Below are 13554 nucleotides of genomic sequence, written 5' to 3' on the forward strand. Positions count from 1 at the left end.
GTTACTACCTGCAATCCTTGCAGAAAACTAGCAATTGCCTGTTTCCTTATAAATGTATAACATTTAATGCAATGTGGTTTTGGATTCCTTTGGGGAGGGGGAATGGGAGGGATTTATCCCCTTTCTATACACGGTGCATTATTTCTTTAAAATACATGTACATAAACACACATTTACATAAAGTCACATCTGGGTTTCACATTTCTGAGTCACCCTTCTTTTTTATACGCTAAGCCATGCAGAGCTGCCCTTGGCAATGTCCTTTTTTTTGGTGCTGTGTCCGTTGTGTGGGATTCCTGTATTATATGTTACTTGCTAACTGTGTTCTGCCTGCCCAGAGGGAACTCATCAGCTACAATCCATCTGCTTATTCACAGCTCCCTCATTGATTATTCATGAAGTAGCTGCTTTAGAAAGCAGATATTGGTCATATCAGTGAAGATAACCTGCATGCATCAAAAACCTGAGTGTTGCCACCTCTGCTGTTGCCATATGTGACCTTGAGAGCAGCTGGGCTCTGAGGCACAGCCTTGGGCTCCATATACACTCAGGAGTTGCTTTGCTGTGTTGCACCAGTAACCTCACCCATTAGCATGGCTTTCTGCACATATGGATGATGTTCCAACTGCTTTCGTTCAACAAAGGAAGAAATGATACGTTGATTGGGAAAAAACCCAACAGAATAAAACTAAACAAAAAAACCCCAACCAACAAACCAACCAACCAACCAACAACCCAAACAAACAAAAACACCATCTCAAAACTTCCATGAGACTCAGATCTATGTAAAGATAATAAAAAACAATATAGAAAAGGAAAAGAAAAAAAACAACAAAAAACAAAACCCCAAAACTGGAACCCCCCCCCCCCCCAACTAACCCATTAAACAAAGAAATACCTCTAAACATCAGCTGTGGAGATTTGCTGAAAGATACCATTCCAGTGAATTAACATGCTTTAGGTATTTGCCTAGACCTTCAGCCCTTCTCCTTCAGATATCTCTGACCTATGTGCTATTTAGTGTAATACACTCCTTCTTCTTGCCTTTAGACCTTTCTACTGCTTTTCAATACCAAGATCATATCATAGCAACATGCAGTTATAGAATCACAGAATGTTAAGGAGTTGGAAGAGACTTTAAAAAACATCTGGTTCCAACCCCCTCCCCCCCAGTGGACAGAGAGACCTTCCACTGGACCAGGTTGCTCAAACCTCACCTAGCATGATCTTTAACACTTCTAGGGATTGGGTATCCACAGTTTTTCTGTGCAACCTTTTCTGGTGTCTCACCACGGTGCTTAATTTCTTTCAAATTACCAATATACAAATAAATGGTTTTGATATTCAGATGTTCTAAGAAAAACGTGAGTCATTAATAAAATATAAGAAAAATAAATATTTGCTTATATTTCAGTTGGCAATCTTTCATTTCTTTCTTTTTTCTGGGGTAAAAAGAAGTCCATCAACCTGTTCTTTAATGTGCTGCCTAGTAATTCATTTTGTCAAAAGATAAAAGGGTGAACATTAGCCAAGAGAGACAATACAGTTGTATTTTCCTGGCAGAGATAATTCTTTCACATGTCATCATTGATTACTGGCATTTTCCACTACAGCTGAAATATAGCAGCATTTCAGTGGTTAATTTTGTGCCCCTCACAGTCATAGGCTAAATTTTTTCTTCCATGTTTTGTCAATTAAGCTTCTAGGCTAAAAGATAATGATGCCTTACCACTTGTGTGTGAATTCCTCTAAGAAGGAGGGGAAAATACTTCCTTGTTTAGTTTACATTCCAAGAAAGGCATTTATTAGTCCTGTCATATTTTGGTTTAGTTTAGACAATATTCTGAAATAGCATCCATTGTGCATCAAGACTCTTCATTAAAATATGGTATTTACAGTGGTTGAAATATAAATAGCAAAGTCTCAACCTAAATCCAAAATTAAATGGCAGATATTACACTAAACTTAATCTGCATAATAAAAAGCACCAATACACTTCTGGTGAAGTGATCAGCCTGCTTTAATCAGTAGGAAATACTGCCTGAACAATGGGGATTTTAACCCAAAAGGCAACTATGATTAAAATGAGTTTAGCTCACAGTGAAAGTGGACTCCACTAAGCTTAATTAGTCCACATTGGTGGTGTTCTCAAGGACTGAGGCTCAGCAGATGTGCAGTGACTCGTGCCATATCTTCCTTGAGCCCATGTCCATGTTATCACCCAAGGGAGAGAGCAGTGGTGAAGCTTAAGCTGATGAAAGAAACCTTTTGAGACAGAGTAAAAGTATATAAAATGTTTATTATTTATTATCGTCATTATCACCAGCACTGCTGAAAAATGCCAAACAAGTGCTGTGGTTCCATCTACAAATTACAGAAATTGGAAGTGAACATCCTTTCTTATATTGTCCTCCAAATCCAGCTCAGTATTGCTTTGGAGGAATATAATTAGAAATACATCTTATTTTTCACTCCTCTCTCCATCCTGTAATTCTCTCTTTTGAGATTACCTTAGCTTCTGAACCATGAGAAGGATAGAGGATGTTCTTGTGCTTCTGCTGGAGTCTGAACCGAGGTCACTCCACAGCCATCAGTTACTAAGAGATCTGACTTTATCAATAAGCATAAATTTGAGTGCAGAATGGTGAAAGACTTTATTCTCATTCTCACACCCTGAGCCTCTGGATTTCAACCTTCCTTCATGAGATAAATTATATCTTTATTGTCTTGTTTCTAGGCATTTTAACCAGACTTCTTTCTTAAGATAATATTAGAGACTGTTTATGTTACTTCCTAATTAACAATCACAGCTTTTCAGTTACTGTGGGCTCTGTTTCCTCTGTGGTTCTGGTACCCAGATGTGCCTCTCAGCTGTGTCCCACCCATCTGCATAAGGGGAATAAACAGGAATGTTCCCCATCCCCCACTTGCCCTGATTTCCCATGAAAAGAAACTCAAGTACCTGAAAGGGAGGGATCTGTGTTCAGCAGTGGGGAACCAGGAAGATGGGATGCTGCAGGGAGTGCAGCTGCCCCAGAGCATAGCTGCAGTCTTTGAGGGCACTGCAGAGGTAACTGGCAGAGCTGGGCTCCTCAAGGAAACACCACCAAGGATTCATTTACAAGCTGGTGACCTTTGTGCTTGAAAGGGAGGTGTTTCTAATTAGGTATGATTTCTACAGTGAACTAACACATTTTCTCAAAGCCAGATTCATATTCTTGTCCTTATGCATTTTTTAGTAAATGAGATACATGTAAAGACTTTGCATTGTTTTTCTTTTTTCTTCTGAATTAACCTCCTAATATATTTCGTCTGCTTGCTCATACTGACTTCTGTTATCACAAATAGAAATACAGCTTCTTCTAACAATGAATATTTAAATGTAATGAATTTTTTATATCTTATAAGATTGGATCTCAACTTGTCATAAACATGTGTAGATTATGATTAAATTTACTGACTAAATACAATCTCGGCTGTAATAAATGACATTAAAAAAAAGGTGAATCCAAATCGTCCTACAGAAAAGCAGGATGAATAGATTAATCCAAAGACAAGCTGCAGCATCCGGTTTGGTTATTTGAAGGTTTCTATTCATTGTTTCATGAGGGGAGGTTTTGGCACAGTTTAAATTACACTGTTTGGGCCCTCAACCATGCTACTTTTACTCAAGTGTGTCATTCCATTTCTGACATTAACCTGAATGGGAACTGCAGAATTTGTATATCAGACCTGATCCAGAGGGGGATTCTTGCTGTCTGGAAAGGACTTTAAAACAAACCTTTAAAGAGATAAAATGGTTTATCTTGCTTAGCTGCTCCAAGAACCAAGCAGCTCCCCTGAAGGCTGTTCTTAGCTCACCTGCTCAGTACCAGAGTCATGCAAAGGGACTGTAATCAGCAGAGCAAGATCTTTCATCATGGCTTAATTAGGGCAGTACCACAATGTCAAGGAGCATTTTCTTTTAACCTACACAATCTTAGGATGAGGTTAATAAACTCAGGAATGGAGGAATCCTGTTAAAACAATGTTAGCCCTATTATTAAAATGCCATACATATGTGAGATTCACAGTACAATCCTACAGAAAGCACCAATTGTTAGACCTGGCCAAAGCAGAGACTCTATCATCTCTCATGGATATGTACATTTTTTGGATTTTGAACTCCCTGTAACCTTCCTGCATGACTCCCAGTGGATATGTGAGTCCAGGCAGCTTATAGGCAATGGGAGTTTGTGTACAAGCTTCCATCTGCCCCTGTCTATTCTTGATGAATCATGTGTCAAGTACTATCACATTCTAGATCTGCTTTATGTCTGCTTCTCTGCTAAGAACACTAAAAATTACTGTACCCAGACATAAGGGTTCAAAACCATAAAAAAAGCAAAATAAAAGGATTTAAGATAGTGTGCCGTGATTTTGTTGGGTTTGGGGGTTTTTTTTTGATGTATTTTTTCTTTGTATGACATCTGCAAATTTATAAATCTGTCCTTTGCATAGAGGAGAGATAAAGTTTTAGTGCACTCAAATTCAGAGAACAGATATCTAAGATACTTATGCTATCTATGTACAACAGCAAAAATATATGTGCTCATTCAAATCCAGAAAGAGGTGCTGAATGGCTTGGTTCAGTAAAATAACAATAGAGCACATTTCAGACAGGAATCCAGCAATGCAATGTTAATGAACTTTGATGTCTTCTTGAAATATAAAAATGCTAACTCTGAGACAATGATCATGTTTGAGGAAATCACAGTCCAGGTGTTGTGGTTTAACCCTGTAGGCAGCTAAACACCACACAGCTGCTTGCTCACTCCTCAGCAGAGGGATATGGGTGACAGTTGGAAAAAAGGTAGAATTTGTGGTTGCAGTTAAAAACAATAGTACAGAAAAGTAAGGAAAAATAATAATTATGATAAAAGAATCAAAACCAAATGATGCACAGTGCAACTGCTCACCATCCTTTGACCAGTACCCAGCCCCTCACAGCCGACTCCTCACAGTTTCATTGTTCAGCATGATGCTGTAGTATTTGAAATATCCCTTAAATCAGTTGAGGCCAACGATCCTGGGTGTGTTCCCTCCCAGTCTCTTGAGTCCTGCCACCTTCCTTACTGGCAGCATGAGAAGCTGAATTGTCCTTGACTTAGAGCAAGCACTGCACAGCACAGCTAAACTATCAGCATATTATCAACATTATTCTCATCCTAAATTCAAAACATAGCTCTGTACCAGCTACTAGGAAGACATTAACTTGATCCCAACTGACACCAGGGTACAAAAAGAAACAAAAATCAAGGTATTGATGTGAATTGCTGCTTGTCATAGGACCATCTGTTATGAAAATTTAAGTCCCCAAAAGATCTGAAATTCTCCTTCTGTAGCCATGCAGATGTGGAGATTGTTAAAAACTTGTGTGAGGAGAACTTTGTTTTACTGCTTCTGCTTCCTTGGAGTCTTCTTCATTGTACAAAAGAACTATTGTTTTGAGTAACAAAAGTGGGTTTATGTAAAGGTTTTTCAGGGAAAAACAACACTTCATAGCAAACATAGCCAATTAAAAAAAAAACATCTTTCCCCTATTCAATTGCATTTTACACACACACCCCGCCCTTTGGAGTTAATGTGATCACTCAGAAGTTCTGTATCTATGGGCCACATAAAGTCTTAATGTTTATAAAACAGAAGTATGTAAACTTCAGTAAGAATTTAAATTAATATTGTTAATTCAGTTCTTAATTAATTATCGGATTTTAAAAATCTAAGCTTTAAAAATTTAGATCTATTCGTTTATTTTTCTTGTTTTTTGAATGCTTAGTCATCTGGTATATAATATGTATATATACTAAGATTTTTATCTGGTAAATACAATGTCAAAACAAGAAAAGCTAGGATCTCTACAGTACACCGAGCACTAAGATTTTAAAATTTTAAGATTTTAAGAAAAGGCTTAATTTTTATGACAATGACAATTTAATGACATTTGAGAATTTTTATAAAACTCTAAACCATTATGTCTGGATCCTTATCAAATTGGTCCCAAAATCTTTCTAAACATTCATTTTAGAATGTTAACTTTTTAATTGTCTTGTTTTTCTTTTAGTTTTGTTGTTTTGGTTTTTTTCATGTAATGATTCACTGAAGCTAAATAAGGAAAAAGAAAAATAAAAAAAAGTTAATGAATAACAGGAATCCATGTTCCAAAATCATTCCCTTTCCTTTCCTTACAATCAAAAAAGCCTGAATGACTAAAGAGTAGAAGTAAATTGACAACCTTGCTATTATTTGTTGCCTTTTTATCACTAATTGTGATAGAGTAGGAAGTTGTCCCTTATACAATTTTTGCCCCTGTGCCCTACAGTGGGGTAAATAAGTGGTCAATCTTGGGCTTAATTTGCAGACTTTTTTCCTTTCTGCTTCGTAAACAAATAACACATTTTTTCTACATATTTCAATATCATTCATGCTTTAAATTTATACAGTTGTAACTTTTCCAATAAATTTTCTTTAGAGCTGAAAAATTGTCATTGAATAATCAGTATTTTCCTGTACTCTGTTGCTGGAAGCGCAACAAATCATTATTGAATTTGTTGGTTATTTGAATCAATATGATAAGCGTATTTGTATTTGGGGTTGTTTTTATTAACAGAATAAAAACAAGTGTTTGATTGTGAATGGTCAGTTAATCACTCAGTTTTTGAACAAATGATGAAACAAAACCAGTCCTAGAAAAACTACTAGTGCATTTGCCAATCTATAATATTATGTAAAGCACTATTTACCAGAAGATGCATGAACATAGCTGTTTGCATCCTTTATTGCCATGACCATAGGCTCAAAACTCATAGTACAGATATCATATCCTTACTATTAGCTTAATATATTCTTCTAATCAGTAGATCTCACTCTATTCTCAAAGGAAGTCAGTATTAATAGCTTTGGACACTGAGATGCTTGGTATTAACACAATTTGTTCAAAGCATCTTCTCCCATTATTATCATGATTATTCAGTTTCTTCTTTTTGCAGCAATCTTTGTGGATGCTTCCTGCAAAATCAAGTAATTGTGCTACAACATTTTTCTTTAAGCATTCCTACAACCATGAAGTAATTTTGTGCAGAAGTGCAATACTGCATGGTCACCTGCAGATTTGTCATTTCCTTGAAGAAATCAGCAACTGAAAGTGATGAAGAGCAGGGAATATTTCTATAAAATTTTGGCTTTGATTGCACAATGAGCAGTTACTGGATGTTATTTCTGGATGGTGCTTCTGGATTATAGTGTTCTCTTCTGACTCAGAGATATTTTACAAATAATTCAGTCCTTTATTTTGCTAGTCATGTCTTCCATCCTTTTTAATCTTTCCTTAGGTTTTTTCTTAAGTCTCATTACGGTATTTCATAAATTGTACAGTCAGATGAAGAGTTGGAAGCATCTAGTGACTACTAGTAGCAAAAATGAAGAAATACAGTTCAGCCCAAGTCATTATCCAGATAAAGGATCCATATTTAATTTCTGATGTTATGGCCCTTGCCAACTGTGCTAATAAATGGAATATTAAGTCTAACCATATGTGACTTAATAATAACAAATAAATTTAAGCACTGAAACAAATAAGTTTAGGCACACTGTGTTCTGATTGCATTTACTCAGCCATCGCTGTATTTCAGGATTTCTTCATGTATTCTCATCCTAGGTTAGATGCATTTACTACCTTGAATTTAGCCCTTACTCACGTACAGGATGAAGAACCACACCAGGTATGCATACCAATGGAAACAAATCCATCCACGATGAAGCTCAGAAGTTATTTTGTTAAGAGCTTTTTTCAACCTGATTTAACACAAACAGGTTAATAGATCAGTCTATTCTGTGGGGTTTGCCTTCCATAGCATACGTGCTCTTCCTTTCACTGTTTGGCTGAATCATTTCTCTGCACATTTCAGCTGTGGAGTTACAGATTTTGATTTTGGGTTAAAATCATCTCTCATTCAGTTCTTACTATATGTCAACTAGATTTTCTTAGTTAATTAGCACTTCATTATGTTGTTTCTATGTTGCCACTGGTTCTGGTTGGGACCAACACCAATAAATTCCAGCAGTTACCCTGTCTTCAATGGGGGTTCAATTATCATCTGTTTTTCCATCATAATTGATAACATAAAACAGCAACATTGGACAGCTGCATTCTGATGGCTCCCTTATGAAGGAACAGTCTCCTAACAGAACTGACACAAACTGAAAAAAGGGATTTTTCCCCACAACATTGATTCCAGTATCATCTGTGGAAAAGAGGGTGCTATCTAGTGCAAAGTGTGGCGTGCACGCACAGAGTAGGGCTTGAGCTATTTTCTTTGAAGGTTCTAACTGATACCAAGTCACAGGAGTAAAATCTCAGTCCACTCTGGCTGATGAATGAGTTATAGTATCCTTATTTCCTCTGTACAACAGTGAAGTTCCTTGAAAAGGAAAATTAACTTCAAAACATTGGAGTAAGGAGCAAAAAACATCATGCTACCTGAATCTGGGAATGTAACCTCAGCATGGCTCTGCCCCTGGTTAACACTGAGTCTGCTCTTCCACTTTTCCTTTGTACAACTCTGTACCAGCTAACTTTAGCTGCCACATGATCTACTTTGAAAATGTCACTATTAAAGGTGTTCTTTGTGCTCCAGTGGAAAAAGCGCAACATTATTAATATTTATACCAGGAATAATGGGTAAGAATAATTATCTATTTTCCTTTCATTTCAGCATACCTGAGTGTTCTGTGAAGACTGCTTCAAAATGAGCCAAAATGAAAACTGTGGGACAAGAACAAATATAGGAAGACAATAATACCTTTTCCCCAAAACCAAGCCGTCCTGAACGCCAATATTTTGTGAAACATACATAAATAAAGACTCACCCTCAGATTGAAGACACAGCTTTAAAAGCAGAGCATCCTTTTTATCAAATGTTTAAATCTCCATTTTTTTTCTATTAGTGAAATCTGTATTTATTTCATATTTGTAAAATCAATGATCCCATTAAAGAAAACAGGTTTTTAAAATGCTGTGAAACTGATAACACTGATGACACCACCAGAAAAGGAATTGTCCTGGAACTACAGGACACCATTAAATTTCCTCAGCTCTTGGAAGGAAATTTCTCTGCAACATAAGCATTCATTTAGAAACGTATCTGTAAAATATGTTCACGTGAATGGATTTCAAAAAGCAGGAATACTTTACTTTGATAGGAGAGTGACAATTCACTGGCTTAGGTTTTACAGTGCTAGAGGGAAAAAGCCTTTGAAGTAGCTCTTGGACACATATATTTTGTTGCTTTCTGTCTTTCATGCACCAATGTTTTCCTTGTTGTTCAATGGTCACATAATCAATTGATCATCATCATAACCTCATAAAAGTTGCATAGTCTTACCCAAAGGCAGGGAGCCTGAAATCCATCAAAGTTGTTGTAGTTCTGCTAAATCTACTCCCAGGTACTAGAAGCAGTCTGGCTAGGGAAGAATGGAGACCTTGCCAAGTTAAATGTCCTGTTGAGTCTATGCAGACCAGCTTAGAATCACAAGATGACAGAGTGCTTGTCCATGAGCATATGAAATTGTCACAGCAATCACCTAGGATGTGGCCACATGTGTTTAAAGGGTCTATTTATATGACTTCTGCAGTCTTGGATTACTCCCATGTATGAAATATGGAATTTATCTTCTCCAACCTCCCAATTGATTTTTTTTTTTTTTTTTTACATTTTGTATAACTCTTGAAGTGCATTGTCTCTGATACTTAATGGATATTTTCACTTAATCCAATATGATAACCACATATTTTCTAAGATGCAAGGCTTTTCTCTCTATAATTTGAACTGCAGGGTTCAGATTCAGAATCTCTTCTAGCCCACAGGGTGAGAAAGCACTCTCAGAAATTATATCTGGAATACAACTTCTAGCATTTAGACATCTATGCTGTCAAGTCTTGTAGTTTTATAGATGCTTTAAATTATTGTCCACCATTTATTCATTATTTTCATTATATTGTTTATGCTCTACTCTTCTTACTTGTATAACTGCCATGGTGTTAGTGCCAATAGAAGTTAGTCAGATACTGAGGCAGAGCTATGAAGCTCTAAGAGCTGCAGCAAAAAGCCACTATATGTGCCCATAAAGGTGCTAAATAAAATCAATGCACTATGCTAAGAAGTCCCAATGTAATAAAAACAGAGAAAAAGCTCTTAACCTTCCTTTTGTAGGCATCCCTGCTGATTCTGCGGTTTAGAGAAGAAAAATGCTTTATATGCACAGAGAGGAAAAGATTCAGGAAACACCTTATGAAATCCGAGTTCCCCAGAGGAAGCAGGGGAAGCCTGCAGCTCCCAGGCTCCATGGGAGGACGTGCTACCATTCCCATAGCCAGTCTCTACAGAGTGATAGTGTGGTGAGACTTGCTTTTCACTTCTTCTGTTTTTTCCTTCTTGTCCTTCCTTTTTCTCAGATGTTTTGAATCAGCTCTTTCCTTCTAACTTCAAACACTTAAAGAGGAAATGCTGTCAGATGTCTTTAATTATACTCAGCCTGTCTTTAACAGCCTGCATCAATGCCATCTGAAACACTGATGTTTTCCAGGGAAAGTTTAAAGAGCTTGCAAAGATGTCAAAGATATTTATTCAAGAGCTCCCTAGAAAACACCAGTTTACATATGAATTCACCCACATTAATTACCACTATCATTGCAAAGATGCAATTCTGCATTTGTGAAATGTGGAAGCCATTGTGTAGAAAAGTGTATAATGAAAATTATTACACTAAAAAGAAATCCTATTTTTTATTTTTGCAAGAATATAAAAAGGAGACTATATTATACCATTTCACACTTAAAAATATCTTCATCTGTCTGCTGCACAATTATTTTTATTTATATAGTACTGAAATTATTTTGGAAAATTATTACAGGTTTTAGCATATCTACAATCCTTGCTATTCTTCACACAACTAACATGAATTAATCAGTATCAGATCTCAGATCTCTTGCGAAGTAATGGAAAGAATATTTTGCTTTTTTTCTTAAATGTATTAATGGAGATTGTTGGCACTGGTTTCAACAATATGAACTTACCAAGGTAAGTTTCCTACATTCAAAACCACACAAGTGAGCTAATAAGACCACAGAATCAAACATTTTCATGCTTCAATGTGGACGTGAACAGTGAGTCAGTGTGCCTAATACTCTGCTCCCCTCTTCTGACACAATCCACTTTACACAACGTTCCTAAGGCAGGACTGCATCTGCCATCAAACTGCAGCCTCACTGCTGCCACAGCATTCCAGGCCATGGGAATCTGGTACATTTCTTCACTCAAAATATCCAGTCAAAACCACTCACTGAAAAGGTTAAAAAAATATTTACCCACAATGGATGAAACCTCAGAGAGAAATTCCCCATTGCTTTCAACAGACAGGGACATAATGAAATTGTAACTGTCTTTCTAGTTCTCCCCAAACTCCAGCTTTTTTACACTATGACATTCCATCATGCATTATAATATTATTCTGTCCACTGACAAACCCTCCTGTAGTTCAGAGTTTCTCTAGAAGCTTTAGATTAAAGGTCTGTCTAAATCATGACTGAACAGTGATGGAAAGGTTTTCAGGGTTTTTTTCTCTTCTTCTTTTTTGAATATTCTGTTTTAGCATTGCTATAATGAGCATTTCAAAGCCAATACATAATTCTGAGACTGATGATTTATTGTAACCCACATAACAAGAGGAGATGGGAAGAGGGATGCACTGTGATTAGAATGACAGCTTTCATGGACTAGGAGTAGAATTTGAAAAAGATGCTGTTTTATCTATAAACTTACTTCAGCTTCATGGACCAGAAGTTGGTGTGAAACTCAGAAAGCTTCTCAGACCTTGACTTACATAAAAAGTAAGGAATAAGGGCATATTCAACAAATGGCATGCAATAGGCATATTATATTACTAAAAGAGATAGTATCAGCTAGAAAAAGAACTTGATTTTTAAAACATAGCAATGTTATCAGTATGTTTGGTAGCTACTCAGGAGTCAGGTCAGCTAGAAAGACAGCAGGGCATCTTTAATGAACTGTAAAACACTCAGCTCAGGTTGTGCCTTCTATGTCTATAAGAATTCATATAACAGTAGCACAGCTCTTGCCTTATCAATGGTTTTCATTAAATAAACTCAACAAAATTATGTGCTCTTGCCTGAAAAATTCAAAAAATCATTTTAGGAACAATATACACCTGTAAAACTTAGGAAAACTGGAAACAGTCTGTATATGCCTTCCCTTCTTCACAATACTTCAAATAAACAATTTTTTTTAATATAGTTAAGAATCATTATGTGTCCATAATGTACCTCAGTCAAGTAATTGGAATTGAATAATTTTTGACATCCCAAAATCTAACGTATTTTTTTAAACCTCCCAGACCACTGTAACTAACATTTTTAAGGCAACAAATAAGTTCCATAGCTTTCTATGGGCAAAATCTTGTATCAGTACAGATCCTCATAGGTTCCAAAATGGTGGAAGATTAGGATCATACTAAAATTCATGTTGAAAGGAACCTCAGGAAGTCTCTAGTCCAATTTCTAGCTTCTAAAAGGGTCAGCTATAAGATCAGACCAGGTTATCCAGGACTTTATCTAGTCCTGTCTTGAAAACCTACAAAAGTGGAAGGTACACAAGCTCCCTGGACAAGCTGTGCTACTGCTCAGCTGTATTCATAGTGAAAATATATTTTCCTGATACACCAGGTGAAGGTTTTGTGTTTCGCCCTATGCCTTTTTTCTCTTGTGCTCCCTCCATCTGCCCTGTTGAATGGGATGGATTAATCTTCACAGTAAGCTCTTCCAAGGTACTGGGTGCAGGGCTGCTGCTAGGTGTCTTCTGGCTGAGTGAACTCCAGTTCCTCCTCCTCAAAGGTCAGGTGCTCCAGCCCATGTCCATTTTTGTAGCTCTCTGCTCAACACAATCCAGTTTATCATGTACACCTTGCTTCAGGATGGCATAAACTGCCCTCAGTATCTCCATGCAGTCTGATAAGTGCTGAGCAGAGGCAGATAATCACTTCTCTTTACTGACTTCCACGATTTAACAGAGCCCAGGATCTTTCTTGGTTGCCTGTGCACACTGGTGGTTACCAGCTAGCTCACTGTGAACCAAGACATGGTTCACGAGCCATGAATCAAGGACCTTTTCAGGAAACATCCCAGCCTATATAGCTTCAAGGAATTCCTCCTTCTAAATTGCACCATTGACTTTGTGCACAAGCCTTATGCATGTTCTTGATTCCTAGTGATCCCTTTCATGCAACCCACACACGTATTTCTGGATGGCAGTCCCATCCTTGGATGGGATCCCCAGTTTGGTGACATTTGAAAACTTTATGAACAAACATTCCCTTACTTCTCCCATGTCACTGATAAAGCTGGTGAATGCAGCAGGTCCCAGGACAGTTCCCAGATTGTGGTACTCCATCTGTCACCTGTAACCAGGTTCAGTATGACCAATTAAATCTATAATGCAAATA

The 13554-nt window shown here is 37.0% G+C and overlaps 1 long non-coding RNA gene across 2 annotated transcripts in view; it reads right to left on the bottom strand.

Moving 5' to 3' along the window:
* Positions 1-884: 884 nt before the first annotated feature.
* Positions 885-13554, bottom strand: part of LOC148223391 (uncharacterized) — a 51113-nt gene continuing 38443 nt past the window's right edge. Inside the window, exon 5 of one of the 2 annotated variants that reach the window (XR_015804664.1) lies at positions 885-13509. This is a non-coding gene — a long non-coding RNA (uncharacterized LOC148223391). Of the gene's footprint in view, positions 13541-13554 lie in introns of both variants that reach the window. The other variant, XR_015804663.1, reaches the window with a different exon arrangement.

The sequence above is a fragment of the Sturnus vulgaris genome, chromosome 6, assembly GCF_052056855.1.
Source record: "Sturnus vulgaris isolate bStuVul1 chromosome 6, bStuVul1.hap1, whole genome shotgun sequence".
NCBI lineage: Eukaryota > Metazoa > Chordata > Aves > Passeriformes > Sturnidae > Sturnus > Sturnus vulgaris.